This window comes from Anas platyrhynchos, chromosome 3 (assembly GCF_047663525.1).
Source record: "Anas platyrhynchos isolate ZD024472 breed Pekin duck chromosome 3, IASCAAS_PekinDuck_T2T, whole genome shotgun sequence".
Classification (NCBI taxonomy): Eukaryota; Metazoa; Chordata; class Aves; order Anseriformes; family Anatidae; genus Anas; species Anas platyrhynchos.
Genome location: NC_092589.1, coordinates 29,740,418 through 29,767,144, shown reverse-complemented (window position 1 = coordinate 29,767,144; position 26,727 = coordinate 29,740,418). Strand labels below are relative to the sequence as shown.

The window sequence follows — 26,727 nt, the reverse complement described above, 5'->3', positions numbered from 1 at the left end:
AGGGAGCGTGTTACATGAAACTGGGGGGGAGGTAGGGAAGGGGAGAGGGAGGGGAAGGCTGGTGTGGTGAACTGCTACTGGTATAGATGGCTCTTGAAGATGAGGTGGGTTTGCACTCTGGGCTACGCCAAGACCCTAAAGGTATCCTCTGATTCTGTCATCCAAAGCAGCTAGCCCAGTAGGCAACTGTTGAGCATGATCACTGTGTCACTTGCTTCACATAGGAGCGTGCTTTATAAAGCAATGGAAAAAGCATTTATCTAAAGCGGGGGATACTTCACTAGGATTGCCCCTTCTGCCTGAAGAGCCTGAGCCACACACACCACACCGTGCACCCTGGTTAGTGCCTGGACCCAGCACAGAAAATGCTCGTGCTGCAGCGAGAAGGTAGGGCCCTTGCAGGTAAGGCCCAGGGTGACAGTGGAGGTGTGCAGCCCAGGGGATTGAACCCAGCTTCCACACTAGACCTCTAGTCTACCTTCTCTTTCTGAAAATAATCCAACTGTAAGATGTGTGAAAGGCTTTGGTTTTACTAGTGGAAAGTTTAGGCTGTTTTGAAGGGCCTGATCCAAAACCCTATGAAGTAGATGAAGTGATTCCAGTAGAAGCTAGAGCATGGACTGAAGTACTGCCTGGGGCCACAAGGGCTGCAGAGCTAGAGCTAGCATGTTACAATACATGCGAGGAAGCACTTAAACATAGGAGGTGGAGAGGAGAAGGAAAGGTCAAACTCTGTAGCAGACATGAAAGGTTTTATGTTTAATTTGCTGGAAAGTTTTTCTTCAAAACATGCTTTTGCCAAGTATCTTGTTTCCCCATTCAGACTGCTGTATTTTCTCCCCATCTGATTAATTTTATTTCTGCTCATTTGTCAGGAGGGAAAATCTAAATCTTAACCTATATTTATACGAGGGGAAAAGATGAATGAAAGAAAATCCTTGTTGGCTGTACAGTTACACATGTGACTGCAGCAAAAAAAAATGTGCTATGTATGGGAACAGGTACTTGGGTAACACTGAAAAGCAAAAACAGGTTATTTTATTCTACATGTCTCCATTTAAAAATGAGGTGGGGTTTTCTGGTCATTCTCAACATAGTAAGGTATTATGGGGAGGGTGGAGTGGAAGAGTTTTTGGGTTTTAGTTACATATAACTGAGAGCCACACACTTGGTCACACCGTGTTTTACAGATGCTTTCTAGTAAAGTACTTGTTACTGCAGTACTGCATAAAAAGCCACAGTGTAGTACCTATGTCATGCTACAAAAAAAAACAAAACGTGGAAGTGCAGCAGAGAGCAGTTTGCCAGCACATGGAGCAAGTAAATCTGTAATAATTCATACTATTCTGCATGCATAAGATCCAGAGCTGGCCAAGTCATTTGGAAAGTGGACACCATACATGTATTTTCATCAAGCAGAACAAGAAATGAGAAACTGAAGAAGGTGAGCAGTTACAAAAGATGTACTTGATCAAAACCTCTCTCTAAAAGTGCTGTAAACTAGTCAGCAGAGCTCCTGCAGGCTGAGGTTGCAATGCCTTTTTCAGAGATTTCTCTACTTGGAGGCAAGATATATAAAGCATGTCTTGAAATACTAGTGGCTTTAGGATTGTGGCTTAGCGCTCATAAAGAGCTGAGAATGTATGCTTGGGTTCTTGTTTTGAGGAATAAGTTCTTCTTAACGTTAGCCTTGACTTCCTGCATTTCCTGGCTAAATTGTCTATTGCGTGATTAGATGATTACCTCATCTGATGATTTAAGAAAAACTCTGGAAGGAGATTGTAGCAGTAAACTGCACTTCTATGCCAGGCTCCTCCCACAACTGTTTCCAAAGCACTGTCTATAAAACATACAAATCCTACATTTAGACGCACTATATAATGCTGAAACTCAGCTTCAGTTGAGGAAGGCAAGATGGATAGCCAAAAGTACATGGTTTCAAAAACTAAGGGAGAAAGAGAGAAGGAAGTTATATATGGCCTTTTAGCAAGGCTCTTGTTATTGAAAGTGCCATAAGTATTCAAAGTATTCTTCAAAGTGTCGTATCATGAGGTGGGACTGAGGAGAAGGAAACTGAATGGCTGATATACAGTTGCATGAAATGTACATGCAGCAGAAACCATGCAACTTGTCTGCTTGTTGACAAGTAGTTTCTTGATGCACCAAAGTCTACAATTTGGTAGCTAAATCAAAGACTTCTTTAACAAGTAACTCTTACTCTCCTTGTACTTACACAGAGATAGATGAACTATGCTCAGCCCCATCTTTTCTATGGTAGTAGAGCCAAAGTTTAAACTGCAGAATTAAGAAAGGGTTGAATCGTTTCTCTGAGAGTACTTTGTGAAGTGCAAACCAGGCAATTAGCCAATTTTTTAGATTTAAAATAAATAAAGGTTTTCAGAATTAATTTGATCATCAGTGGATTTATCTGTGAATCTCAGTAGAATTTCACTGAAGTATGAAAAACCAAAATCAATCTTACTTTCAGTATGTTTGTAAACAGAGCAGGAAGAACGCAACATAACTTGTCTATGCATGGTCTTTGAAGCTTAGTAGGTTATTGTTTGTAAACTCTTTAGAGGACGTTACAGGCAAGCTGAAGTTTAGAGAGATGGATATGCTACAAACTGAGTCTTTAGGCTGTGAGCGTATCTTTTCATTTTTATGCAAGTCATACCTTTCTGGAAATCTGTGAAATGTTTATGTCATTAATATTAGAAGGAGCACAGACAGCTGGGACAGCACCTGTCTTTGAGACATTTGAGAATCAAATCCTTTGGACAGGCCAGGATGTTCCTCTACATTTGTATTTTCTGAGTCTTACTGACTAGGCCCACAAGTACTGTTTGTTGTACTTCTGCAGTTATCAAAGTTAGTGTTATACTGAAGTCTGCAACACAACCTTAATCAATAACTGTTTGAGATTTTTTTAGCAATGCTGGATTATGCAAACAATAAAAATTGGTGCCTCAAAGTTATTCTTGGTCTAGTTCTGGGACATTAGAGGAAATAAATAAGATTAATAAAAAAACATCTACAGCAGGCCAGCAGTCAAGGCTCAGACAGATCTCAATCCTCAAAGTGTCTTTCTTGTTAAGGAATTTGGCCCATTTTCTGATTTACTAATTTTAAACAGAGACTAGTTGAATGGTGATTCAAAAATGTAGTACATGTAGAAAAAAAGTTAAAACAAATCCTGGTACTTCAAGGGGATTTGAAGTGAACATGCTAAATCAAAACAATCTAGCATCTTATATTGTAGTTACTGCTACAGCTGAATACTTCTTATATCTACCAGTAAAATAATTAGTGATATTAAAAAATGTGCTCAGAATCACACTTGATACTTTTATTTATACACATTCTTATTTCTATCCAAAGTAAATTGTTGAGGATCTGCTTATTTAATTTTGGTTAAGTGTGAGCTGAGCACTTTACAAACTTATTTTTCTAGGATTCTGGAAAGAGATGTTTTCTTTGTAACTAACTCTTTGCACCAAAAGTTATAATTGCATTGCAAGAGAACATAGAGGAAATCTATATAAACTAGAAACCTTTTTTCCTGACTAAAATTTTATTCATCTGCTTGATGTCATGAAACTTTACAAGGGTTTAATCAATGTCAGCTTTTGCCTTTTTCTTCGTAATCTTTTTTTGCTTCACATCTGGACTTAATCTCTGGTTAAACAAATCAGAATTTATGGAGTTTACCACACAAATTGAGGAGTTTCTTCTCTCGTGTCATTGTCTGCATACTAAGTATTTGCTAATAGAGTTGATGCTCATCTAACATCCTTATTCCCTGTGACTTCTAAAAAAAAAAAAAAAAGAAAAAAGAAAAAGGCAAATCCAAAGAATTAGCTAGTCCTGTGTGTATTCTGGGTTTTGCAATAAGAAACAAAAAATGTTGGCAAAAATTTTACAGGAAGGGTGAAGAAGGCTCCCATTCTAGCCTGGTCAAATGAATACAACATACTTCATTTGGACAGGAATAATCAGCAGCACGAATACAGGATGGAAAACAACTGCCTGGTAGCATTTCTTCTAAAAAGAGTCCATGGGATAGACTGAATCACAAGTTAATCATGAGTCAACACTATCGAGCTATTGTGAAAAAAGCAAACACCACATTGGGATTTCTAAACAGGAGCAGACCCTTCAAGATGTGTGAAATAAGCCTTCTGCTGTACTCAACAATGGTAGGGTTTTAGCTGAAAATGTGCTTCATCTAGGCACTCAGTTGAATAAGAATATGAACTAGCTGAGAATTCAGAGATTAATGACAATAAGCAGAGATTTAGACAATGCCTATGATAAAGGAAGGAAGAAGTGGGGTGGTTTAGCAGAAAAGGCTGGAAAAGGGACATGCTATTCCTCACAAAGAGAAGGCTCTTGCTAAAGGAGAGGGAAGCATTTTTTTTCTTGTTTATATTGGCTACTATGACAGATATTGGGGTTTAAATTGCAGCAAGAAAAAAATAGGAAAGCTTTCTAATGAAAAAGGTGCTGCAGAACTGGAGTATTTGTCTGGGAAGTTGTGGAATGTCCACACTGGAGGATTAGTCTAAATTAATCCTTCTACAAGGCAGTGGGAAGATTTCTGGATGTCCTGGTTTCCTCTGATTCTACATTTTCCATTAAAATATCTTTATTTCTTAAGCATCAGAGTGTTTTTTTGTTGTTGTTGTGTTTTTTTTTTTTTTTTAATGAGAGTTCTCAGATTACACTGCTGTACTGTAACCGCACAGACTTGTGTAATCACAATAAAGGGATGCAGAACTATAGAGGGCATATGGGTCCTTACAGTGAGGAGAAAGGTTAAGCTCACCAGAATACCCTAGCACAAGAGAAAAATTTGTTTCAAGAGAGCTTCTCGAATACTGACTGGCATTGATCAACTCCCACCAAGCTATGCCATCAATGCTGGGGCTTAGCTGGTCTAACTCCACTGCTTCTCTTCCTGTATCTTCATTTCACTGGCACAACCATGTGCAGCTGTACTATAGCTTTCACCTACAACAGAACCCCAACCCAGATTGTTACTCAAATACTTCTGCATGTATGTATGAGTGGATCAAGTGTTGAGAGGAGTATCTAAGAAAAAGTTAATGACACCATGGCCTAAACTCTTACTGCGATGTCCAGTCCCTCTATACCAAACTGAGGAAAGAACTTTTAAACACAATGCCAATGTGCCAGAGATTACTTACGCATTAGCAAGGGGCTTCCATTTCCCTTCCCACCTCCCCTGTGATTCAACTGAAACATGGAACCCTGTTTATCTGGATTCTAAGAAGTATTTAGAAAGAAACACAACTACATTCAGAACACTGACTGAGATGTACCGGACAACAATTTACAGGGCAATAGAGAGGCAATGACTTCAAGAGCACTGCAGATCATCTAAACTGTTTTTGTAGCTTCCATCAAAAACTCAGCCTCCCAAGTTCCTCCCCTCCCCCAGACACTCATGACCCTTTATCTGGTACCTGGTTTGGTACCAGCCCCGTACCATGATCACATCAAATATAGTAAGTTTTTCTGCTTTTCTATTACTAATTGGATTTTCATCTTCTGTTACTTGTTATAGAGACACCGTGAATCAAATTTTACTGCCATGTGTGTTTGCCTGTGCATGCATTTATATGATACATAAAATCTCTTTACAATCACTAGGCTCAAAACATGCAGGTTAACCCAAAGCAGTTTTTCTTATCACCTACTTGCCACACACAAAAGACATGCAGGCTACCTTACTTTCATGCAGTTACTTTCAGAAGTTTGCTTTCACAAAGTTTATACTGATGCAGGTATATGAGTGTGGTTTCTAAACACCACGAGGTGATTTAAATCCATACTGCTGCTGAAAGTGTTAATGCTCAAGACTAACCTGACAAAATCCAGCTCCATGATCCAGAAGGTTCCATGGTTTCAGCAGAGCCCCTACACTTTAGATCACTTAGCCACTTCTGCAAGCGAATCCTATGATTAAGACAAGTATTTTTTCCATTATTACAGAAGAAAAGAATAATTGTATGCTATGACTTTCCAAGAATCAAATGGCAATTACCATTGCTGAACCATACAGTCATTACTGATATTACTGCAGGCACTTGCAAATGCAGGGGATTAACAGAAAGCTAATACTGTGACAGTATTTTGAAAGACTAAATGAATTAGCAAAGGTAAACACAAACCTCCTAGCTTGACATCAATATTTGTAGGGCATATCAAGGACTTGATTAACTGAGAGTTTAAAGAGAGATCAATATTGATGCTAATACGTGCTTACTGAAAATATAACTTGTCTAGCAGAGTTTTCAATAAGATTGTAGTTTATGATTAAACAGGTATTGGTACTAACATGTTAAGACTTTCACTTTATCTGTCAGATGTTTTCTTTGGTATCATACAACATTTTGACTAAAGGAGCCAGAAAAATAGAGTAGCCTATAAGCAGATCTCCAAATCTTGGAAATGGGGGAGTCATCACCAAGTAATTGTACTTCTAATTCAGTCCTATAGTAGCCACGTTTCTGTGCCTGTGCTGTTCTCAGTGCAGCATTTCTATCAATAATTTAGAAGAAAACCAAATCAACCTTCTCTACCATAAATTTATCACTGATAAAGCCTGCATATGCCTCAAAGTACAGGGATAAAAAATGAAAGGCAGGTCACTTGGACTGGGTAATGTGGAGGTGAGCACATGCAGTGGTAACAGAAGAGCTACATATAAAATCAGACTAGAGCTATAATTAGAGACTATACAGGGCCTTGTCTTGGAAAAGAAGATGATAATAATTTTATTATAGTAATTACCACGTGACACCAATGATCACAAAAGACTAATAGAATTATCGGACACGTGGACAGGCAAGAGAATTTCAATCTTCTGCACCTGGCATTGGAATGACTACTGCTACATTCAAGCTAATGCGTACAACTCAGGATTGATGTTGCAACTTGGAGAAAGTTCTGAGAATTGCCAAGAGAATGATTCAAGTGTTGGGAAGAAAAATAACCCGTAAAGAGAGAGATTCCAGAAGCTCAGCTTAGTATTCCAGGAGCTCAGCTTAGTCCTTACCCAGGGCATGGATAACAGATGACTAAAACAGCCTTAAAATTTTTAATAATGGCAGGAAGCATTGATAATGGGCCCTTCAGCCCACTAGACAAATGAATGACAATGGTCCAGTAGGTAGGTATTGGAAGTATATGAAGCAAAATTAGACTTACAGTTGTTGTTTTTTTGTTTGGTGAAGTTCACAAACACAGGAACAATCTATTTTAAGTAATAACATTTTTTCCCTCTCTTTAGCACTTCAAAAGTCAAGACAGGATGTTTTTTGAAAAATGATCTTTGGTTCAAACCCTCAGTGTTAATGAAATCTTGCAGCCGTAAGATGGCAAGATAACATGACTGGAGAAGACCTTTCGTTATGTTTACCTCTGTGTGAAAACTAGAAGAAGAAAATGGAAGTAGGACAAGATAGAAAAAAATTAAAGAATGAAAACGAGGACAGGGTTTTATTGCATTTATTTCAATTCTTGAATTGTTCGTTTTGATAAAGGACATTCTGTCCACTGCAATTTTAATGGTTTGTTTCATTCTCTTTCTTGAGCCAATGTGTGACGTTATTATGCAATGTCAAAGAGCTGAAAGGGTTCACAGAGCTAGGTGCATGTGATGACTTCATCATTTGTGTCATGTTGGTATAATCTGAGGTAAGGCTTGGTATTCTTTTCCAGTCATGGCCCCAGAAGAAAAATAATTTCCTCCTACTGTCCAGATACACTCACATTTGAAAGTTGTGAGAGAGAAAATAAAGACCATTTTCTCCTCATGTTTGAAGATGGTCCTTGGGGTCATCCAGAACTGGGGCATGCGTGATTTGACATTTCTGTTTTCTCAGCTCCAGAGTCTGGGACTGATACAGCATAGAAAAATACCTATCAATATCACAGCCTTATGTGGTCCCTTTGATAAACCTAACTCTATTTACACAGTTGGACAGACATATTGAAGGAAGAAGTTACGCATTTTCCCTACTTAGTAGCCAGTGTCTGCACAAATGTGAAAGGTGGTACAGCTGTTGATTTCATACAAAGAGCAAACAAAACATTAAATTTGTGTAAAGTGATTTCTCTTTTGGACAAAAAAATAGCAAATATAACCTGTCCAAGGGAAAATGTAGTCTTTGCCCATTCATGACAATCCTGGCTTTATAGTCTTCTCACTGCCATGCTCCTCGGAACTTTTTAGACATACAAGTCCACAGAGTCACCGCCCTATGCTCAGTTGTCTTTTCTCTGCCCGTCAGTTTCAGCATGGTTTACAGATCTTACAGTCACATTGTCTGAACTCCTCACGAGTTGTAGCACCATCAGCTAAAGCAAAGAAGCATTAAGATCATCGTGGCACTGGAGGAAAACTAATGAAGAGATTAGAAGACAAGTACTATGCTTCGATATTCATTATGCAAGAGTGTTTCTTGCATCCCTAGACCATTCAAACTAATCTGGCTTTACTACTAAACTACTCACAGGTACTGCTGTAGAGAAGAAGCACAAGACAGAGTACAGTAAGGAGGATTTTCACCCTTAACAAGTAGAACCAGAAAACAATTTGTCTCTGAAACAGCTTTCCCCATGAAGTTCTGGTCCACCACTCTCATAGCTGTAAGTTCTTCTTAACTACAATCGCAGTTCCTGATATGTTCACCTGAACATCTGTTCCATTCCCACCTACAAATTTCTTGCTATAATATTCTTGCTACTTTTAAACACATATCTTTCTCTCATGGCATCAGATTCCCCCAAATGGACAAAATGCACAAGAGCTTGGACTTGTTATAGTGGAACAAACCCTTGTCTCACCTGCTCTGACTTGCAGCTTAAGCCCCCAGAAATAAATCATCAGAATAGATTGAAATAAATCAGCAGCTCCTCCCTGACATCTTTCCTCTTTTCTGAATCTTCTAGATAACTCCCAGCTGTCTCTGCCTACATGCAGAAACTTTGTCCTACTTATAAAGCAAAGTGTTTTAACAGAGCTATGGTAGAAAAGACGAGTCAATTTTAACCTAAATGTAGTAAATTGGATTGTAGTCCTGTATTTTTAACTTGAGTCTGTAAGCTCGAAGATTCTTGGAGATTAAAGTTTGCTTTGGTTTGCCCTCTATCAAATCTCACTATACTGAATTAGCAACAGCTGCTATTCCTGGCTTTATTCCACTCTCAAAATGTTTTTGGTCTTGAACCATATGTTTCACACACAGTTATTTAAAGACTTTCACTAGATAAGCCTGTTGAGATGAATCATCCCTCCTGCAAAGGTGACATGGGATATACAACAGGGTAATAAGAACACTGACTTGGTTACATAGCATAAATAAAATCACACATGTCAGGAGTGCATTAATGTGATAGAAAAAGTGACTCAAATTAAAAAATACATATCCAAACTGATGCAGAATGAACTTTCCCAGACTAGGTTACAAACTCTAATAGGGAGAATTAGGATGGTTTTGTGTGTGTTAATTACAGAGTTAGTATCAAACACATCCCAATTTAACTGCTGACCTTTCTTTGACCTATTTTTGTTTCTCTTCCTGCCTGAATACCAATTTTGCTGGTGCAGAGGGGAATAATCATTAAAACTTTATCTCAGTCCCTCACCCAAAATAGCCATCTGGTTTTCCTTCATATGTCTTATGGAGTTTAAATGTTATCTAACTAGAATTTTAAGATGTCCCAGGTACAGTAAGTAAATGCAGTAAGGAAGCATTTATGCATACTTGGCCTTTGGTAGTATGAGCCTAAATAGGTTTCAATTTTCTTCATATCTACTGTTCATTCTTGCTCTCTTTACATCTTATTTAATGTAAAACACGTAAACTTCATAATGGAGCAGAACTGCAGTCTCTCTTTCCAGGTAAGCACCCAAGCAAGCTGACAATAGCATCGTGCTCCTTCTCACACCCAGCTCTCTGTCCCAGGCTATTTGGAATTTACATTTTTCCTTTTTACACAATTCCTTTAGAGTTATTGCACCTTCAGCCACAACGGAAGGACTTCCCTATATCAGCTTCAGGATGGTGTATGGTCTGGTAGCAAAAGAACTTCCAACAACAGTGGCAGATGTGTATCATGACCAATATCTTTTGTGGGTGCTCTGATTACTGATGTACCATGTATAGCAGGTATCCATTTCCATCTTTAACTATGAAATTTTCAAAGAGATCGCATGCAATCTTCCTGCTGAGCTTGGGATTTATTATAGTTCCTCCCATTCCCTGATTAGGTTGTCTCTCTTCACCTCCACGTGCTATTTGCACTGAATCCCAAAAAGCTTGGTTACAGCATTACTTTAGTTCAGTATAAATCTGTAATGCTCTTTCTACAGGGGCAGACCTACCCGTCCTTGGTAAATCATTCCTGCTGCATATTATGAGCACTAACCTTTTTCATTTGTTCATTTTTTTTTTTTTTCTTCTTTCCTTGATACTAGTTTTCAGACAGATGATGTTCTCTGGCCTGATTCAAAGGATTCCTGTATCTACAACTACGGGTAGTACATAAAAAGCAGCAGGAAAAAAGATCACTGGAAAAGAGAAAGGGGTAGAAGTTGTGGCAGTCTAAAGTTCCTAATGACTACAAGAAGGGAAACAGGCAATCATTACCCTAATTTTTTAAAAGGAAAAAAAGGAAGACCCAGTGAACTACAGGCCACTAGGTCTCACCTCTGTACCTGGTGATGATCAGAGGGCTGTAGCATCACTCCTTTGAAGACAGGCTGATGGAGTTGGGGTTGTTCAGCCTGAAGAAGAGAAGGCTCCGGGGAGACCTTATTGGAGTCTTCCAGTACCTGAAGGGAGCCTACAGAAAAACTGGGGAGGGACTCTTTGTCAGGGAGTGTAGTGACAGGACAAGGGATAATGACTTTAAACTGGGGGAGGGAGGGGGGCTAGATTAGATGTTAGGAGATTTTTTTACTCTGAGTGTGGTGAGGCACTGGAACACGTTGCCCAGAGAAGCTGTGGATGCTCCATCCATGGAAACGCTCAAGGCCAGGCTGGATGGGGCTTTGGGCAACCTGGTCTGGTGGGAGGTGGCCCTGCCCGTGGCAGGGCAGTTGGAACTGGGTGATTTTCCAAAGTCTCTTCCAACTCAAACCACTCAGTGGTTCTGTGATTACTGAAAAAGAAGAAAAAAGATCAATCTTTTCTGGCAGCAGCACAGGCATCTCCTTGATTAAAGTGACCACATAACAAAGACTAACTTAGAATTCTGAATTAATGAGGCCAGATATTACCAGCTTTATTCAAGAGTTGAATACAGCAACTCTTCCCTAAACATTTCTGAAATTCCTAGCCTTAATATTATTTGTTCAAATCAAAATTTCTTGTGAATTTCAAGCATGGAACAATTAAAAATGAGCTTTTGTTTGAGAAGAGTAATCACTAGGGAAAAAAAAATAAAATGTTTCTGACTGAAATTTGCCAGATTTAACTGTTTTGCAGTAAAATGGATCCACTTGCAAACCACATGAATACAAATAAGAAAGACCAGCAAATAATCAAATATTCTTACTATACTTTCCAGAGGTTGTTTTACCTGACAATAGCAGTGAGAGACTTTTTGAGACAGGATCTCTGGTCCAGTCCAGCCAGGTTCAAGACAAGGCTGATAGGAAAAGCTAAGGTAGCTTTGAACAACATTAAAAGTCTCCAGTTCCTGCAGCTGCTCAGGATACAGGCCAATCCTAGGATTAAAGGGGGAACAGCTGGCCACTCTGATGCCTGGCTTCCCACAGTCCTAAGTCCAAACATTTTGTCTGTACTAAAAAAAAAAAATAAAATATTTTTCATAAGAAATCTATGATAAGTAATGGATTCTCCTGCAGCACAACTGGAATAGTCCTCTCAATGCACAATGTCACATTATTTTTGGAAAAGCAGAAAGTGGAGCCAACTGAGTGATCTCACTGGCTAGTCATTTCTTTGAAATAGTTTATCATGTACATGAAAATACACTGCATTACATCCCTTCAGAAGTCATCTTTGTTTTCTTTATAATTACATTACAGTGTTTTTCTTGATGCTTAAAATTCATTACATATGACTTAGGTGGCATTATAGAAACCACTGGAAATCAACTTGTCTTGTGCATGCATATCTATGTAGTTGTCCAAGAATGGAATACAGGCAAAATAAGTTATACATATGCATATCTAGAGGTTGATCTACAGGTATTTATGAATTATAGTCTAAGGTTATTTCAACCTCTCCATCTCCAACACAGTGACAGATATATACACATTTACATCTGAAATCCATATCAAGTATGGGAGATGGAAATTTTCCACTTTTCATTTGCTGGCATTTAGAAAAGACACCCACAAAGCCAAATAAAGTATTAATGCTGACTGCTAGAGTGTGCCAGCATTTCACAACAGATATAAATGTGGGAGAATTAACATTTTTTGTGTTCATTCTCCTGCAGGCATAGCTGAGGAATGTTGAGATATTTTCAACCAAAGCTATATTAGGATAGTAATAGGTATGCATCTCATGTGTAGAACCAGTTTTGTAAGTTATACTGCGGATGATGTAGGCTAAGACATATAACTCACGGGACTGATGCATTCTCGTGCATCATCCATTCATTTAGCGTTGTGCAGAATACAAGTGCATCTTCACTTTCTTGCAGAAATGCATCGGTTTCCCAAGAATATTGTTTTATCACCCAAAGTTATATACAGGCAAAACTGTCAAGGCCAGGAGAGAAGGATAATGGGATGACTGTTTACTCCTGGACTTAGAAATGGGTTTGTGGTGAGTTATTCTAATTGGTTGGACACCCTCTTTGCTTCCTTTTACACATACTATTATTTGATTCCCCTCATTCTAGCTTTTCTGGTGTACAACCTAAAATACGTTAAGAGAGGCAATGGCTTTCCTAAGTCTACTAAAAGGTGAGTAAGGGTAAGTTTATAGTTATCCTTATGAAGAAATGTTTTTGGACATTTATGTTTATATGATTCCTTTCTGACTCTGTAACCCATTGCAGAGACCCATAATTGTGCTATAGCCAGGTTTCATTGCTGATATAATTGCCAAGGTGTCTAGGAGCACTGTGAAAAGGAAAGCTCAGCTTGTTCATCTTCTCTGAGAAGGATGTATTTGTGAATCACAGGTAAATCATTTCTTCATAGATAGTGGGTCTCTAAAAGCATAAATAAAATAAATGTGAGTAATATAAATACTAAGAATTCCTCTCCACATAGGAAGAAGAAAGTTCTACTGTTTCAGTTAAGAAGTCTAAAGCATCCTTTAGTCTCTTCTTTCCTGGTATATACAGTTTATCAGATTTTGCTTGATAATAATGTACCTACACGTATCTCTTGGATTGCTGATAGGTTGCTTATAGTTACAACAGATATTTTGAATGGCTCATGCTGGAAGGGACCTCAAAGTTTACCTAGTTCCAACCCACCTGCCACAGGCAGGGATGCCACCCACTAAATCAGGTTGCTCAGGGCCTCAGCTAACCTGGTCTTGAACACCTCCAGGGATGGGGCATCCACAGCCTCTATGGACAACCTGTTCCAGTGCCTCACCACCCAAAAATTACCTGCCTCAGCTAAAAAGGAGAATCAACATCCTTCTTGTGCTGGGCACCCCAGACCTGGATGCAGAACTCCATGTGGGATCTCACAACAGCAGAACAGAGGGGGACAATCACCTCCCTTGACCTGCTGGCCACTCCTTTTCTAATGCAGCCCAGGATGCAGTTGGCCTTCTGGGCTGCAAGCATGCACTGCCAGCTCATGTTGATCTTTTCGTCTACCAGAACCTCCAAGCCCTTCTCTGCCAGGATGCTCTCAATGAGTTTTTCACCCAGTCTGCACTCATGTTTAGGGATTGCACAGATTGCCCATTTATTCTATATAAAGGAGCAAGAAGATAAGACTGAAAACTTTTCTTCAAAACAGTCAGAATTGCTTAAGATGGATATAAAAAGGAAACAAATTTCCTCATTAAGCACAGAAAGATTCAGAACAACTTAAAAGCTATGGCTTGAAAGTCTCTAAACCCATTAATATTCTAAAAATATTATCAGAGTAAGACTAGAAAAAGGCCCAGATTGTACACAGAATTAACTTTAGCTGTGAGCAAAATCCATGCTTCTACTCAGTAGCCCACACAAAGGCAGAACTCAATGTGAAGTTGAGATTGAACCATTATAACCCTGAAATTTTTCTGTTGGTATGACAAATTAAATTAAAATCCACATAAAAAGTTATAATAGTGGTACAGATTATATTCAGTTTCAACTCAGTTGCATTCAGGAATTAGAATCCCATCAACTCAAGTGGGCATGATCTATTGCAGAAGCTTGTTTAATATAAAATCAAGAGATCCTAGTGAGTTTATTGATAAGTTTTTAGAATGGACTTAGAATTTATGTACAGAGCTTACTTGTGCTTCACAACTTTAAATACTAAATGCAAATATCTGCCAAACTTAAAACCAAGTTTAGCCAGAAAATTTTTACACAGAATACCCTTAACTAATCTATCAAAGGATAGTTACTTCTAGTGATACCATTCAATTTCCTCTGCTACCTTTTTTTTTCCATCTTTTCTTTTTGCTATCTATGGTTTATATTTTCTGCTTTGCAGTAACACACTTCACAGTTATAGACTGTCGTCCCATCTTTCTTCAGTTTTCTCCTCTCTAGACTAAACAATGCCAATTCCTTCCATCCTCCCTTCTGCTCCCTCCAGACTGTTGCTCATTCTTCTTACTCCATTCTGGATTGTCTCCAGTAAGTCTACATTTTTTCTTGAATTATGGTGCCCAAAACAGTACTCCAAGGCTTACCAGTGTCAAGGGCAGTGGAAGAATTACTTTACACATGCTGTGTAGAACATTTGTGCTCCAGGATCACTTAGTTTTGTTTAAACATGGTAATACTCAGTAAGTAGTCACACATGTTTTCCAGGGATGTATGGTGGCATTTTGTGTTTTGTTAAAACATAATAGGATTTCTAGACACAGGTAGTGAAATAGATTTGAGATTTTTGCCTACAAAGAACATGAGAGCTCTGATGCCTTCTAAGATATGCACACTGCTACAAAGTGTTCAGTTACCTTTATCCACCTTTAAGTTGAAACACTGGTTTTGTTAAAGTACTTTAAGTTATCATCAACCTGGATGTCACCATTAACTCTAAGATTATATAGGAAGCAATTTTTTTTTTAAACTATTGATAGGTCTGGCAGAATGATCTTGAAGCACTGTAAATATTTATTTTAATAATTGACAAACTTACTTCATTGTGTTGCCTTACATTGTATTATATTTTACCAAGAGGATTTTTGGAAAACTTCAATAGTTTTTGCTACCAATTTTTTTTGTTTCACTTTATAGAAAAACTGAAAGCATACAATTTTTGCCTGGTGTGAGAGAAGGTAGTGTCCTAATCTTCGATGACTTACTGCTTATTCTTCCACAGATTTCTTGCATGCCCTGAGCAAATGACTTAACTATCTTGTATTTCCTTGTCTTTCAGCAGCTATTTCAGAAAAATGTTCTTGTTTTGCTTCCAAACCAAACTTCTTTCTTCCTGTTTGTTGTTGGATGAATTTCTGTTTGACAATAGAAAAAGACCAAGAGTCAGTTAGCTTCATGTTAAAGTGGATTACACCATTGATTTTGAGACACTGGCTTCAGGGATGCAATAAAATTATCTTCCTCTGTTCTGCTCAGTTTTCTCAAGTCAAGTTTCAATTGGTTTTAAGGAAAAGAATTAAATTTAGAAGCACACCTAGCGTCAGTGCTTAGCTGAATCAAAATGCAGAGAACCCCCCACCATATTTATAACAGTTCGACCTTCACGTACTCTCAGAAAAGCAATTTTTGTTAAACAACTGTTTAACACACACAAAAGCTTTAGGTAACATAGATAAGTTGTGGTGGCCGAAGTTTTACAACAACTATAGATAAAATACTTTACAATTTGGCTGCCATCCAGTATTTCCTCAGCAGGAAAAACAGAAAGCTGCTGTATAGGTTTCCTTTCTTTGCCCTAGCCCCCATTTTCATTTATTTATAAATTAAAACATCAAAATTTCTTTTGCTTCTATCTACCTTTTAAACCAGCAGTGACAAGTGGTGAAAAACAATTCACAAAATTGTCTTGAAGAGTCATGTATGTCTGTAATCTTAATAGCAATTTCCCTGAAGTGAATAGTTGTTCGGTATTCCTTTGATACAGTCGACAGAAGATTTCTGTAATTCCCCAGGGTACAGATTTTTATTCTAATCTTACTGATCCAGAATTGAAGTTAGTCTGCTGACTGCGTTATTTATAGTCTATGCAAAAAAACCACTACTATTGAACTTATATTAACTTCCATTACTTCTCTTTCAAGATGTAAATTTCTTTAGCATTATTAGTATAGAGTGAAACAATCATTTTAAGAATACTTATTCCAGCTTTCCTCTGCTGTAGTGAAGAAAGATTTCACTTGCAGTCCCACTTTTCTTTTGTCATCTAAAGTTACATACATTTAAAGTTATGTGTATTATAGCGTGTTTTCAATAATGCAGCATCAGCTAATTAAGACCAAAATAGTAAATAAATGAGAGAAATTACATCAACTTAGCTAGTTACTCCTGGGTTTGCAGCCTGCCTCTCTAAGCCAAGCATTGTTGCACTCTCCCAATACCAAAGCATAATTTTTATTAATTTTTAACAGCAGTTTACCTACATAATAAATTAAGTACTTCTAGCCACTGAATTACACAAGTTATATGAAACAGTAAATTCCCTAGTTTGAATCTTCCTAGAAGACAGCTGGTTGTGGTAGAACATGTTAGCGAAGACACACAGTAGAATCTCCAGTCTAGTCATGCAGCTCTGACCACATGATCCATAAGTTAAAATTCCTTATTAGAGTCGTAACATTCATCTCCTCCGTAATTCCAGCAGCAGTACCTGTCTGCAATGCATAATTCAGTCTCCTGGCTACAAGCCTTCCCCCTGGGAAAAGTGGTCACAAGAGCCCTGTTACATTCAATTCTTTTCTCATTGTGATATGGCCCTATGTTGACTTTAGATTGGTGAAAAATGCAGGGAATGTAGCTCATTTACCCTGTAATACAGAAAATAAAGAAAAAATACTCAGCTATTACAATGGGTAAATCAAATAAGCAAACAAAATCCAATAGCGTATTCTGAAACACAATTCAAGTGCTTTTTGAAATAGGAGTATTGTATTTTGAATCAGAAACAGTTCTTGCCCCCCCCCCTCCCAGTGCCAAAATATCTCTCACAGAAACAGAAATTATGGTTGTTCCATTTATGGCTTCATATTGTTTAACCCTTACTGACATTGACAAGGGATGCTCCTTGGTTGTAACAGCAGATTTCCTAAAGAAAGAGGATTAGGGTTTAGGAAATAAATAGAAATTAATCCACAAGGTAGTGTTACGCTGCTGTGAAAAATAATGTAGATTAAAGTGAACTGATATTATGTAGCATATTGAAGTATGCTCCAAAAATGGAGCTAAAACCCATGAAAATCAATTTAATATTAGATAATATGAGAAGGTTGGAGTGCTATGAAGGTCTGATACAATCTTTGTGAAGAATCCTATTCATTTGGGGGAAAAATTTGCTTCAGATCCACAGACATATGGTTTTCTAAAACTACAAGAAAATCTGCATTTTTCTACCATAGACTAGTCTCTTCACAATGGTGGTGTTCGTTGCTTTCTTTCACATCTGATTTCCTACCTATCCAACTGGACCACTGCAGAGATCATCTGAATAGCAGCCCAAAAGAAAAAGGGTTGTGTTGTCATTGTAGGGATCATTTGCTTTTACCCGCTGAAGCTACTCCTGGCTTATTCTTCCTTCCTGCATCTTAACAATGCTTAAGAAGTCAGAAGACAGGCATCTACTGAGTAATGAGGTAGCCCGATCAGAAAGACTTAAGATGATGGTCAGCTTAATGGAGGAGTCAGATCCACGTTGCTATCTGCTATCTTGGAGGTTTAGAATAAAAAATATTTTTTAAAAAGCTCTTTTTCTTGAATGTAGTCATTTTGCAATGGACTAGGTAGAGGAAAACAAGTCAGGCTGTACCTATCCTTTCAACAGTGCTGGGCTGCTGATAGTCCCTAAAAGGTAAAATACTCGATTCTAATTCTTCTTCCTCCCCACACTCCCCACCAACAATACCCTTGTTTATCTGCTACTTTCATGAAATTCATATGGCTTATTTCCAACGTACTAGATGTATGCATACCTAACTGCAATCCAAGAATCCATTAACACAAACCACTTACCAGGACATTTCTGAAAAAGACTGAAAATGCCCTTTACATTCCAGTTTAATACAAACCTCTCTCTGTATTAAAAATTGAAGTTATAATCATTCCACCATGACCAAGTTCCACACTCAGATCTGTGAGCCTGTCAGAAAGTGGTAAAAGAGCAGACTCAGCTTCACATGAGCACAGACCTTCCAATGGCCATTTACGGGTGATACCACTTCACAACTCCGGCATTGGCAAAATGTGCATGCCAGACACAGGAAACCAAGAGAAAATTAGGCCAACCACAGAAACCTCCAAAATTATATCACTTTTATAGTTTAGCAAGAAGATGGATGTTCTCACTGTGACTGACCTCCAAGAACTAGGCTTTTAAGCCAAAACAAATATTAGCTTATTTTTTGAAGTCCCTGAACTTTCATATAATATTAGACAAGGCAATCCAGCTTAGTTTTGATTAGCTTTTTAGACCAGTAACTAGTCCCTACTTTACTTCGCAACTCTAGATCAGGAGAACAGTATTTGTTTTTTATTTTTAAACCAACCAAACAAAAAGCGCTACTAAACAAAAATGTTTCCTGCAGATAGCAATCAATCTCAGAAGTTAGTGTTGTCTATATTAACTCTAGAAATAATTTAGAAATCAATGCTGATGTTTAATTGTAACTAGACAGTTGTTAGAAGTGTCCACTTCAATCCAAGTAAACATTGAAAATGATTGCATTTGCTAATAAAACTACTAATATACTAAAATTAACATCAACTGATATGAAATAGTCTTGATTGGAGAAAAAAGGTGAGATGGGAACTAACCAAAGTTTTTTTTGTTTCTCTATCAGACAATGGCATTCATTTATTACAATGACTTATTTTTTCTAAGAAAGGTTTGCTAAAAAGTATGTTCATGGTATAAACTTCGATGGTAATTGACCTCAATCTCTGCATTCATTTAAGACACAGTGACCACAAGTGAACGATTATCAGCTGAGAGCTGATTTGCCAACTATTCTACTTAAATCACATGTCACATGAATGGTTTCTGTGACAGGCCTGGTTCTTAAATTTTAAATGAGAAGAATAAACAGGACAGCTATGGTCTGGATTTTCACTAACCTTACCTTTTGTCTTAAGATTCAACGTTATTTTTAGCTGCTATTTCTACCCCATATATAACAACTTTTTCGTCATTTCCTCATATGATAACAATACCGGTTAACTAAATTAAGAAGTTTTTAGGGCATTCTTGATTCCTAGAATCTTTCAAAATCAAAGCATTATAACTCTACCTGTAGCAAGTGTATTTACTCAGGTTCAGTGAAGTTCCATCTCTATCTAACATATGGTAGAAGTATCTCTATAATAAAAATAAATACAATAATTGATTACTACATAAGTGAGTGTGCAATCTCCAACTGAATTAATTGCAAAGAATTGATGTTAGAAGGTATTCAACCTCCCTGAGATGTTGGTTCTTGGTTCTCTCAGAGCAGCACTATCCCAAATTACTTATGTTTGAGCACTTGCAGGTGGAAGCAATTAGGAGAATTAACCAGGTCAATCCAAATACCATAGCACAAGTGTATCACTTGAATTTACACCAACGTAATACTGGTTACGTAGGAAATATTGTCACTGACCAAAACAAGCATTTCAGCAATTCCTTAACAACTGTATAAATGCCATGCTGACAAAAGGTTCTGTATTTCAGTTTTTATTAAAAATAAAAATCTGATTATTACTTTACTAAAAGATTAATACTTTGTTTAATGAAAAAGTGGCAGCCCCAAACAAGAGGGTGCTCAACTCAAAACCTGATGAGAAGGAAGAAGTAAGAGGAAAGGGGAGTCATTCTTGTCCCAAGATTTCTGGTAAATAATAGGACCTCTTGAAATATGGGCCTTCCCATTAAAGGATCACAATGAGCTGCCTTGCGTTCCACTCACTGCATTGTAGATGATATATGTATTAGTTCTCTGTATACTATAAAAGAACTCATAGCAGCATATAACCATACAACCAAATGTATTACTTTACATTTTCCTTTGCATCAGTCTTGAACTCTTAGTTGCATGATAGAGCATTTTGTACATTTAATATTTATCCTAATCCTTACAGCTTCTATTTGAGCTAGATTAATCAGGATAATCCTGTGTACAATGACAATTCCACTTCTGTATTTGCATCCTTTCAACTCAATTACTTCTAGCAAAAACAAATAATAACTTTCCTACCAGGATAACTTTTCATTGCAGTTCAAATCCAGCTCACTTTTGGGTAACACATTTGGGCTCCATATTATAAACAGTTTCAAACAAGTAACTGCCTAAGCAATCAGGCTAAGAAATATGCCTGAAAGTCTTTTTCTCTTTCTCTAAAGACCTTTCAAATCTCTGCAGACATCCTTAAGCAGCAGGATTGGAAGATTTCTTTTTCTTGTTACAGTCCGCAAACTAAAGTGTGGGAAATCAACTAGTTTGCCCAAGTCATTTATGTGACTGCAACAAAGCAGGAAGTCAAATGCTTCCCACATTCTACAGACGTGTGAGCAAATTAAATATGCTGGTAGAAAAAAACATTCCAATTTATCCAGCTTGAAGAGGAGCAGTAAACATCTGCATAAACGCAGTTGAAAAAAAGGCCTAAGTAATCCAGTAAATGACAACTTGGTTAACCAATTATGTAATACCATTAAGAGGTATTTATTTACTGTTTTCTACCTGCAATTCGCTCAGTTTAGGACAAAAGAACTCATTGTCTAACAAGAGGATCTGACAAAAGGCTTTTTAAGCACAAGATGCAGAGTAATTGATTATTGAAAAAATAAAAGTAAAGAACACTACCATAATGCTGTAACAGTTATCTGTAAGGACTAAAGGAAAGAAAAACATATCACCTGGATTTTTAGGTTTCTAAGCAAACATTCTAATTAGCCTTTTTTTTTTTAAACCAGAGATTTTTGATTTATCACATAACGTACATATTCAAGTACAACCCAACTCCTTAATTTCCTTTCAGTTGAAAATATTTCAGAATTGTTTAGAGAGTGCTAATAAGAACACGATAAAAATTAAGCTAAATCTTTTTTTTTTTTTTTTTAAAAAAAAAAGGAGAAAGTAAGAACTTTTTTGGTGATAACAGCTAAGAAGTTTTGTGGCCTATGTAAAATTGATTTATTAATCTCATGTTTACACAGCTCTGAATTAGAATAAATATGTTTACAGTGGAGGCAGAATACACAAGTTTATTTTGTTACTACCAAGCACAGTAGTTGTCTGCTTTAAAGAAACAAAAATCAACCAACTAAAACCACAAACTTTAAGATCCAAGCCTTGTTTCTTCTTCTTGATACTACTGAAGTACTGACACCTTCTGGCAGTAACTGAGGTGGCCAAACAAGAGTCTCTGGTCCACTTCCATCTACCTGTAAAGGACTGCCAAAACTAGAATTCATTTGGCTTCAGAGTGGTAAATTCTAGTGTATTTCTGGAATCTCTCTCACTCAGAGTAATATTGAGTTCTGCTGAGGAGTAACAGAAATTATTAATGAGGAAAACTAATCTCATTTCAGAAGAGTCAATTATATTAAATTCAATTATTTATTGAAATAGAAGAAATACATCTAGTTGTTTTTTTTTTTCCTTTTAAATGAGATAACAAATGTTGCAGAACTGACCTCCTTTAATACAGCAGACAAATATAACTCAAGCCAATGGATGAAAGACAAGCTAGACTTAAAAACCTAAAGAGCAAATTCATCATTTGAGCACTTCTGCTGTTGCCAAGTGTTGCAATGATTTTTCCTTCACTGCAAGTAACATTTTCTAAAAGGGAACCTCTGGTTCTCCTTGAGATACTGCACTAGAAATAAACTAAAAGAAATCCTACAGTCTATATCAAACAGGAATGTAGAGTAGCGCAACTCAGTTTTTTTTGTCTTATAGACACACACTGTATCTCAAACCATTTTGCATGCCCTTGCTCCAGGACATAGGCGCATTTGTAACACCAAACAGTAACATAGAAGCTATTAAAGATTTCTCCCCAGAACAGGACCTCACACAGGTACGTACCACATTCCACTTCCAAAGTTTTATATGTTAAAACATGAATCATGGGAGCCTGGAAAGAATAAGTCCTGCTGGAATCCTTCACAAAAGGTACGTCTCCATGACAAGCATTTTCATCTGCTGACCTAGTATTTCCTCAAGCCTCCTACATGAAGGAAGTTTGTTTCCCACTTTTCTACAGAGGACAGGAGGTCACCAGTACTCTGAGATCGCCTTGTCGAGGCGATCGGCTCCGGGGCAGACGCGTTCTGCAGCGGAGCGGGGGATCGGACAGGCAGGGCTAATTTTTCCGGCACCGAGTCCACTCGAGGGAGCCGCCAGAACGCGGCAGCCCTCGCGAGGGAGCTGAACGAGGCGAGGAGGCGTAGGCGGAGCCAGCAGCGCCCCCTCCCCGGCCGTTCAAAAGCTGCCCCTAGGGAGCGCGGCGACCAGGACGGGCAAACCGGGCGCGGCGTGTCAGAAGGGAGCGGTGCGGCAGTTGGCGCAGACAGGGCGAGCAGGCAGGGCAGAGCGCTCCCCCCCGCCCATACGAACACCTCTAACGGCAGTCTGCCGCTAGCTCAGCTGCAGTGGCGTACACCAGGCACAGTGTGCTCTCTAGGAAGTCTGTTCACACCCAGGCCGACTGCCCGCTCAAAACTGCGGCAGTTCAGGTCTCCGGGTGCAGGGAGTGCCTGAGCCTGTTGCGACCACCTGCGGGGGGCGGAGAGACTGTGCGTGAGGTGCGAGCAGGTGGATGACCTGGTCTGCCTCGTGGCAGAACTCAAGGAGGAGGTCGAGAGGTTGAGGAGTGTTGTGTGCGACAGACTGGTGGAGCAACTCCCTGTGTGGCCTGAAGGACAGGTACCCGGGCTGAGATACCCCCAATGGGGGTGGACACCCTGCCCAGGAGGAGCTGGAAGCCATCATGCAGCTATTAAGCTATGACTTGGGTGCCATCACGGAAACATGGTGGGACCACCCTTATGACTGGAGTGCTGCAATGCCTGGCTATAAGCTCTTCAGAAGGGGTGGTGGTGTGGCTCTCTGTATCAGAGAGAGTTTTGATGTTGTGGAACTAGAGCTGGGAATGATAAGGTTGAGTCCCTACGGGTTAGGATCAGTAGGAAGGCCAACAAGGGAAGCATCCTGGTGGGGGTCTGTTACAGACCACTGAACCAGGATGAGGAGACGGACAATTTCTATGGGCAGCTGACAGAAGTTGTGAAATCGTCGGTGCTTGTTCTTGTGGGGGATTTCAACTTCCCAGATATATTCTGGAAGCACAACACAGCCCAGAGAAGGAGGTTTCTGGAGAGCATGGAAGATAGCTTCCTGATGCAGCTGGTTAGTGAGCCTACCAGGGGTGGCGCCCCGCTAGACCTTCTCTTCACAAACCTAGACCTTCTCTTCACAAACAGAAAAGGACTGGTGGAGGATGTGATTGTCAGGAGCTGTCTTGGGCAGAGTGACCATGAAATGGTGGAGTTCTCTATTCTTGGAGAAGCCAGGAAGGGGACCAGTAAAAGCCCACTCTATTGGGCTTCCAGAGGGCTGACTTTGAGCTGCTCAGGACACTGGTTGGTAGAGTCCCTTTGGAGGCGGTTCTGAAGGGCAGAGGGGTCCAGGAAGGCTGGGCGCTCTTCAAGAGGGAAATCTTAATGGCGCAGGAGTGGTCTGTCCCCATGTGCCCAAAGACAAGCCAGCATAGAAGATGGGCCTGGCTCAACAGAGAACTTACTGAGGGTGCACTCAATGCCCTCATCCAGATCATCGATGAAGATATTAAAGAGGACCGGCCCCAGCACCGAGCCCTGGGGAACGCCACTAGCAACTGGCCTCCAACTGGACTTGACTCCATTCACCACGACTCTTTGGGCCCGGCTATCCAACCAGTTTCTAACCCAACAAAGCATGCGCCAGTCCAAGCCAAGAGCAGCCAGTTTCTTGAGGAGAATGCTGTGGGAGACGGTGTCAAAAGCCTTGCTGAAGTCAAGGTAGACCACATCCACAGCCTTTCCCTCATCCACCAAGCGTGTCACTTTGTCACAGAAGGAGATCAGGTTCATCAAGCAGGACCTGCCTTTCATAAACCCATGCTGAAGGTACACAACAGAAGAGAGCCACAGGATAGCAGCAAATAGGCTCATTTATAGACTATTACAGCCAAATCTTAGGTTATTGCAGCCAGATTCATGTCTCTTACCAGTGTGAAGTGACCTCTACTGTTCAGAAAGGGATTTCCCTTCTTTTCTTCCCTATGTCAATAATTTTAATTTGGTACTATATTATTCCCATTCCAAGGCATTGTTGGAACTATTCTCATCCACACATAAAAAGACAAATCCAGAGAAATAGAACTAGATAAAACATACCAATTACGCCTCGCAACCTGGTAGTTATTCTTTAAAGCAAATAGTAAGAGCAAAGAAAAGTCTCAACAACACTTAGATAAAATCACAATTTTGAAAAAGTTAAACATGAATTGCTATGTAAAAACAGGAATGCTGTGGACATCTAATACTTTATGCAGTAACAGTATCTGTCAATAATAAATGGACAATGCCGCAATATTGCAAATTCCATTAAAATACTATAACTCAATTTTTACAAAGGTTGTAAAGACCTAGTCTTTAAACATTCCTTCATCCTGTAAAAACAATTCTGTTACATCAATTCACGAAAGAGAGAACATGAGAATAACTGCTGTAGCTAGAACAAAGATTTAAACAGACTCAGTTTAATTTGGAAGAGTCACTTACCTATACTTTCAAGAACATTACTTGACTTGATTTTGGATGCTCTGTCATATTCATTCACAATAATACTTAATATTTGCACTTCATATCACCTTTCTGACGAAGAAACAGGTAGTAAGCACTTTCAGAAGCAATGCTTGATTAGACTACCATTAGTTCATTTAGCCTTTATAGTCCAAATTCACTCTTTTCATAGGACATAGAAATGTTATCCACTTCATTAGAATTCTTTGAAACCCTGCAGATAAAACTAGATAAATTACATAGAACTAAGTAAAAAGTATGTTAAAAGCAAACAAAAAACCCTGCCAACACACACATTTGGTGGGTGCTATCTGCTCTCAGTTCCTCCTCCACACCTGAATCATTTTCCAGCCACCCTCATATCCTCCAACTTTCCAATGCCTATTTTATAAAACCAAAATCTCCCTTTCTTTCCAATTATTTTTCTTTTCATCAGTACATTTTATTTCCTCCTCTCCCCTCATCACTTCTAATAATTTCTCCCATTTTCAAGTTGAATTTTTTTTTAAACCTGTGGAATATTACCTTACCTAGAGTCAGTTTGAACTTATGAATAGTCTTGCACAAATTACTTTACATGTATGTTATCATGCATCTTTCACAAAGCAGAAAGAGAACTCCACATTTAACTATAAATCTTACACATTATATACATTATTATATTACACATGTAATATATGATTACATATGACGTAAGAGGCTTCTACTATATTAGACAGATGTCTTCTGAAAAAGAACCCCATATGATGGGAAATGAAGTCAGAACCCAAGACGTCCAAAGCACAAAACACAAGAGTTGAACATAGATAATCTTAACACGTCTACTTTAAGAACATAAAATATAGCCAAGAAGCGTTCTTGCATGAATAATTTCCTTAATACCTACCATTGAAATAACATTCCAGAAAGTTTTTACATGTCCCGTGGCTTTTAAGGCATTGGTTATGTTTTTTACTCTCCTGTCCAGACAACAATGGCGCACCTGTGTATGACAAAGAAGTGTCAACATAACACTTGTTTTATTTCCTCTTATTTTCTCTTCAAAGAAGCTAGAGCAGAACAATTGAGGCACTTTCAATAACTGAACTGCAAAAACAGGTAGGGCTGTACTAGCAGATAAGTTTAAAACAGCATTGTTCTCACATGTAGATTTCATGGCAGATATCCTATATTCCCTTAGAAGTACCTGTCCTTGACACTGGTAGTTTGTTTCTTCTGATGATCCACTAACACAGTAACGTGTGGCTCTGAGTGAAGGTTATAGTAAACAGGCAAGAATAAACCATGTGAAGTAACCTTACTATTCCCACACTGATAAATAAGCAATGGAGAACAACCAATTATTTTTACATTTTCCCTTCAAAAGAAGTATTTATCATTATGAACGTATTTGTAGCAACACAAAAATTAATTCTTGCCAACAGTTCTAATGGCTGGGAACAGAAATATTTATCGTTAGCCTCTATTCATCAAATCATCTGAGATGTAAACGCAATGTTAAAAAACTGTCCTTCAGGAGCAGGGATTTTTTAGTGGTACATGTGAGA

The 26,727-nt window shown here is 38.6% G+C and overlaps 1 long non-coding RNA gene across 1 annotated transcript; it reads right to left on the bottom strand.

The window, feature by feature from the left end:
- Window positions 1-7,326: 7,326 nt before the first annotated feature.
- Window positions 7,327-22,415, bottom strand: LOC140002121 (uncharacterized). Its single transcript, XR_011808131.1, has 3 exons — window positions 17,009-22,415; window positions 11,617-15,656; window positions 7,327-11,196 (listed from the first exon to the last, which is right to left on the bottom strand). It is a non-coding gene; the product is annotated as an uncharacterized lncRNA (long non-coding RNA).
- Between the last annotated feature and the right edge of the window lie 4,312 nt (window positions 22,416-26,727).